We start from the raw sequence: 6,896 nt of genomic DNA on the forward strand, positions 1-6,896 counted from the left end.
TTTGAGCTGTTTGACTGCCGCTCTTTTAATGACGTCATCTCATTGTGTCCTCTTCTTCTGCGACGGTTTAATGGCAGCGACTGGAGAGATAGCGCCACCTATTTATCTCCTAATATTCAGGAATGGATAGAAATAAGCATTGAATGGATAGAAATTGCATTTTCTTTTGCTGATTTTCTGGAAATTTGGTTAAAATTTGGACTACACTGGGATGGAAACCATCACGTCCCTCCAGCAAGCTGTGTCTGATATTACAATTATTTGTCATTTTATTATTTTTAACTTCAAAACCTAAATGTGATTCCAGTTGGGACTTTAAATACTAATTAAGAACTGTGGTTTAACAGGTGTCCTCATATACCATTTTAACAGACAATTGCCAGCCAATCAGCAGCTTGTCTCTGTTTATTTATCCCTAACATAAATTATATCTTATGTACTCATCTCTAAATCATGATGCTTGCCACCTGCTGCTTCCTGTCTGCGGTGATTCAAAACGCTGAGAGAGGAAACTGAATGCTGCTGCTCTCCAGGAAGACAAACATGCTCATTATTCCGTGAGCCCAATAAAACAACTCCGACTAAACCAACCACTTGACAGACTCATTTCTGAGAGATCATTGGCGAGGATGAGGGCCAAGGTGGCGAGAGCGGCTTCTGCTTTTGTCTCCTCTCATTTCCTCAGAAAAACGCCGCCTCCCCCCTCCCCACCTAAAAAAAAAAGAGAGAAAGACATGAAAAAAAGAAACCCAGACACTCAGAGTGGGATAGTCCCAGCTATTAACTGCTGGCTGATTGCTTTGTGCAAAAGGTGCCCGAAGAGCGAGGGGAAGGAAATTAGGGAATAATGGGAGGGAGTAATGAAAGAGGATGAAAACTGGCAGCCTGGCTCAACAGGCACAGCTGAAAGAAAAAGAAAAGAAGAAGAGACAGAAAAAGACAAAAAAAAACGTGAATTAGAATAGTTATTCTAATTCTCAGACTGTAACCCACAGCAGCACGACCAGATGTACGGCAGATTTTCAGACGTTTATCCCAGTGTCTCCACACTTTGTTCCCAAATTGGATCGAATGGAAGGTGATTTAAGGTAGGTGAGCGTGAAGTGGAGGTGATGTAATCTTTCTCTTTCCTTTACAGAAACAGAAATTTGCAGGGAAATGTTTTTGTTTTGCAGTCTGAAACATTTGCTCATCCGTGCAAAACGAAGCTCGGTGACAGAGCGACTGCTCACAGGGCTCGTCGGTGAAGTATGAGTTAAGGTAAAGTGAGTTACAGTAGCTCTCTATTTTCCCTGCACTACTGCTTACTTCCCCTTGACATTCTCTGCAGATTATTTTCTCAATAAATTGATTAGTTGTTTGGTCCATAAAATGTCAGAAAACAGTGAGAAATGCCTGTCACAATTTCCCGGAGTCAAAGGTGAAGTCTTTAAATGTCTTGTTTAGTCCAAGCAACAGCCCCAAAACCCAAATATATTCAGTTTACTGTCATGTATCACAAAGAAAAGCATTAGATCTTCACATTTTAGAAGCTGAAACAGCAAATTTTTACTTAAAAAATGACAACTGACAAATAAAACACTTCATTGATTATCAAAATAGTTGCTAGGGATGTGCAGAGGACCCAGTATTTGTATTTGTATCTGTATTTGAGGTCCCCACACTGGGTCTCAAACCAGAATCTCCCAGATCATAGACGACTGCGCCGACTACTGAGCTAAAACTTAACTCATCGCCTCATTGCAGACAGACCTCTACCTGTTTATACACCCATAACACAGAGACAGCAGAAGAGAGAAAATAAAGCTCTCCATGCTAACAGGCTTGCTGAGGGTCAATTAGTAAAGTTAGCTAGCTTAGCTTGGTCACTAACGGAACAATAACAATTATTCAAAAGACATATTTGTAGCATTGACTCCTACTATCTGCAAACCATTGTTCTTTTTGTGGAACAGTTTTTACTTTGACAGGTTAAACACCTGGTTAAACACACACAGCTAATAAGCTACGATAGCGTCCTCCATTTACGACTCCGATGAGTTCACCAGAGTTGAACTTGACGCAAAAAGTCTGTGTATTTACAGTGGAATTAATTGAACTGACTGTGAATTTTTGGCATTTTAAACCCTGGTGTGTCCAGGCCTTTAGGGCTTAGTCACACTAGGATCTTTAACAGCAAAAATTTCAGACCAAAATCATTTATTTTCTCTGAGATTTCCACAACCAGTGAATTTCGAGGACAGGAAGTTAGAGCTTTGACGTGGAGACGGTCTGACAGTGCAGACGTTTGAGTGAACTGAGTCCAAAATGAATGAAGCCAACATATTAGCATCTTCAAGCTATAGCTAGGTTTCAAACTAGCTACTCTGGCCTGCTAGCATCACATGTTAGCTGTTAATTAGCATGTTAGCAGTAGCTCTGAGACACCAATTTTCTTACTATTCTTTTGACTTGCTGTTGTTATTACATCATGGTGCCATGATACATAATCTTTGATGTTCATTAGTGTTAAAAAAATGCTCATTTAATTTATGATGATGACTATGATGACCATTTAAGGTATTAATGCACAATGATCTCATTCTATTCCATTTATATTTTCATTGAAAGTTCGTATTAATCTTTTTAAATCCTCCTCGTGTCTTAAATACATTCAAATATATTTTGTCATCATAGTTTTTTAAAATAATGTTATCCAGCTGTGTTAAGACACTGTTTTCACTTTTACTATTTTTGAATGAACCAAACCACATGTGTCCCAGTCACAGAAGCCCAGCAAAAATACAGATTTTTAAAAAGTAATTTACACCTTCCTCTCTCCCTACATTTCATTTTTCAATTTCCGTTGTGCAATATTTTATTAAAAATAAATCAATTTTAAGCTGATTTCAAATTAACCATTACCCAGGTCTACAGTAAAGTCACACCTGGAAACAGCTTGTATTATTTCACCTTTTCAGTCATGTTGGTTGGTTCTTTATAATGACAGCTCTGCACCTTCCTCCTCCTCCTCCTCTTCCTCCTCCTCCTCCTCCTCCTCCTCCTCCTCCCTCTGCAGGTTTAAATTAGCATCCCATCTCCTGCACTCCTGCGTGTGATAACACATCTGATCTGAGCCGGTGTGGAGTCAGAATACTAAATGTGTGAGTCTGTGTGTCGCTCTGAGGAACAGCAGAGCGCTGCCAACCCATGCTAGGTAATCTCTCACCTCCCTCCCCTCCCTCCCTCCCTTTTTCCTCCCGCCTTCCTCCTACCTCTCACTCTCATCTCCTCAGCTGCCTCCAACACATTGCAAAAAAAAAAAATCTCCATCTAGTCCATTATTGAGCCCAAAAAACCTTATTGTCTGTAATGGAGTGAAAGAATCAGCCAAGGGGGGCGAATTATTCCAACAATTTCAATACAAATCAACTTTTTTCATGTATTATTGTCATATATGTTGATAATAATCGAACCAACGTAACCAACTGTTCTCAGTTTTCTTTTTTTGACCTTTGAATATAAAAATAGGACACGTATTTGTTATAATAATCTCATTCAAGTACTGAGCTGCTGCATCATATTGCACATATTGTCACACAGACATGTCACTTAATAGACCTGATCCAAGACTTTATATTCCTTTATTGTTTTGTTTTGGTTCTGATATATTTATAAAACACAACATATCAGACAAACATGATGACGTGGTGATTTCACAGTCCTACAGTCACTTGATAGTATGAAGACAGTTCAGTACATTAAGAAATATTAGAAAATAATTAATTCCTAAAGGAAGACAGCATCAGATGGTAGATGATATTCTGAGCAACTGTATCAGGTTTGTGTAAAAGGACAAAAACACACAAATGACTCTGATCACAAAAGGTCTCGTCCATTAAAGTCAATGCAGCTCGAATCAAAGATGGTGCAGGATGTCGTCTTTGCTCTCTGACTGTACAGTATGTATTTTCTGTACCGTTGTCACAGGTTCACCGTCTTAGTGACTGTTTTTCATGTTGTTTACCTGCCTGATCATTAACTCTCCTGTCATTGCAGATCCTGCCATCTGCCCTGCAATCACCTCGTTCCCCTCACCTGAGTTTCCCCACCCGTCTCCTCACCTGGATCCCATTAGGCTCATCAGTCACTCCTTATATATACTGGTCCACATTCACATGCTCCTTGCCGGACTGTCTAGTGTGTTTGCATAGCTTTCCAGTATTTCTATATCTAACTGTTCGCTCGCCTGTTACCTGATATCCTGCCTGTTTCCCGGTCTTGAGATTTGCCTGGTCCCTCGGAGTTGTCTGCCTGATCTGCCTGGTTTGTCACCTGTGCTTGTTTTTTTTGACTGATTAAAGAATATCAGACTCTGCTCCCGTCTCTGAGGTCGTTACAACTGTCACCTTCTTGTACTGTATTCATCTCTGTATGCACCTCTGACCAAATGAATTTCCATTTTTGTCTGATAAAGTTAATTTGATTTGATTTGAAATATACATATATTACAGTACTACAGTCCAGTGAGTTTTTATTTCCAAAATTGTCCCAGTAACACATTTTAAATAAGCCGTTAAGTGACTGAAATGTTCAGGGAAATGTCCGTCCATGACTAAAATTAGTAGACACTTGGCAGAAAGTGAAAGACTGAAATAAAGCTCGAACCATATCAGTAAGATCTGAGGGCCTCAGTCTATCAGTTTTCAAAATAAAATCCTAAAAAGACACAAATTACAAACACTCACACTCATTAGGAACACCTGTACAATCTAATGCAATCCTATATATATGTATATATATGTGTGTGTGTGTGTGTGTGTATATATGTATGTGTATATATGTCCAAACTTTTGACTGGTACTGTATATACATAACATATTGTATGTTGTTGTGTTATCATGTGACTTAAGTTGCTCATTTCGGTCACATGACGACACCTGAGCCAGCTCCGTTCCCTGAGTGAACACTGAGACGTGGTTGAAAGCTTTAAAAGGCTTGTGTAAGTAGACCTTTGAGCTTATATGACCTTGTTATATATTATTCCCAAAGGTTTTAACCCTAACCTTAACTCGTTCTTTTGTCTATTACTGAGTTTTAAAGTGTTATTTTCTGACACAAAGTGGACAAAACATCCGATATTATGACATCATTTCAAATAATTCAGATAAAAATCCTCTTGTTTGAACAGTTTTCTAGATTCAGATGTTATTTTCTGGCTTCAGGTGCAGAATACTGGGAAACTAAAACTGGGAACGAGTGGAACGATCCACATCTTACTGGCTAATTGTCTTTCACTGTAAGAGTAAACGAGGCTCAGTATCGGCCTCAAAGAGCTGCTCAGCTGGATGTCTTTTAGCAGCACGGAGCTAACAAGCAGCTCTCTCTCTCTCTTGAGAAGGAGAAAGAAAATCAACAGTTTGATTTACAAAATGCTGCTCTCGGACAAGATGAAGCCATTATGTGAGCTGGATGAGTGTGTGTGTGTGTGTGTGTGAATGCATGGAGCGAGAGGAGAGGAGGGTGGCGGGGTTAAGGTCGAAGCAGGAAGAGTGTCGATATCACAGCAGCAATTACTGCTTTATAAATGGGCCCCGTGTCGCTGTGAATGAGCAGCTCCATCAATCTGTCCTGACAGCGCGCTCCTTAGCCCGTCACTCCAGCTTCTGCCCGCAATCTGTAGATTTCAACTTAGCCCAGAAATTGATAATCCGATTCAGGCGTAACCTGGTTAGCTGCTGAATGTGCTGGAGCAGGAGGAGGAGGAGGAGGAGGAGGAGGAGGAGAGGACGCTGCAGCAGCAGCAGCAGCAGATTGCCGGCTCAGCTAGAAAAACACACCGACTCTCACACATCAACAAAGAAACACACACGATGCAAAGTCCTGCATATCCAGGTAGAGTCTGTAAATATCTGAAAATCTGATTTTAAGGTGTAAAAATGTCTGTAAAGATGGTGAATTTTAGGAAAAGTGGTTCCTAAGCACACAGTCTGATTCTATTACATATATAATCTGTTTGGTCTTTTTATAGACTTTATGATGTTTACACTGTTTGATTGCTTTTTTATGGCAGCATCATTCTATCAAATGGAAATATTCTGCATGTCTTGATCATCATTTTATACACATTTCCCAAATCACCCCAACATATCTATCAACATATCTGCTGTACCTCTTTTGGCCGTACAAAGGTTGAAATAACGCTTGTTGTCTCTGAGAATCAAAGGTGGAAGTAGCATAACCTCGTAGCAGCGCTCCGGAGGCTACGTAAACACTTCTTTTTCTTCTTCTTTGCTGCAAATGGAAACTTGATGGAGCTGAATCAGATCTGAAATATGAGCAGCATGAACAACCTCAGATTACAGAATGGATGAACGTTTTATGGACGTCATCTCACAGCTATTGAGGGAGGCTGAACCTGGGCTTTGTCTCACAGGGAGCATTTTTTTTTTAACTTTAACCATGTTTAACATCAGACATATTTCCGGTGGGTCAAAATATCCACCTCAAAGCGATTTATGCTGTAAAAACAGGCTTAAATCTAAGTAAAGCGCTGCAACATGAGAACAGTCTATAATGCAACAACATTATAATCAGAAATAAACTTTCGCTGTCAGATGACGCGGCGTCCAGGCGACATGACGACGCAGTAAATGCACCAGGTGTTGCTTCCTGCTCTGCTCGCTCACCAAAGCAGAATGTTTTCTTAGTCTGACAAGCAGGTTTATACTGTAGCATATTTATTTTTATGATGATTTGCATGTTGTGATTATTTTCTATTAAGTTTGCTGCGTGCTGCGCATAAAGCTGAATTAATGACATTAAGTATATCGGCACGTCTGGCTATAAGTGTCGCTGTCCGCGGTGCTGAAAGGAGCGCTGCGGGGATTTAATTCTGGCTTATTAAATTAGTATTT

At 40.0% G+C, this 6,896-nt stretch overlaps 1 long non-coding RNA gene across 1 annotated transcript; it reads left to right on the top strand.

Annotated features, from left to right (window-relative positions):
* The first annotated feature begins 732 nt into the window (after positions 1–732).
* LOC122990542 lies at positions 733–4,453 on the top strand. Its single transcript, XR_006405401.1, has 4 exons — positions 733–1,088; positions 1,176–1,260; positions 3,059–3,196; positions 4,039–4,453. It is a non-coding gene; the product is annotated as an uncharacterized LOC122990542 (long non-coding RNA).
* Positions 4,454–6,896: the final 2,443 nt, after the last annotated feature.

Source organism: Thunnus albacares, chromosome 10 (assembly GCF_914725855.1).
Source record: "Thunnus albacares chromosome 10, fThuAlb1.1, whole genome shotgun sequence".
In the NCBI taxonomy this organism is placed as follows: Eukaryota; Metazoa; Chordata; class Actinopteri; order Scombriformes; family Scombridae; genus Thunnus; species Thunnus albacares.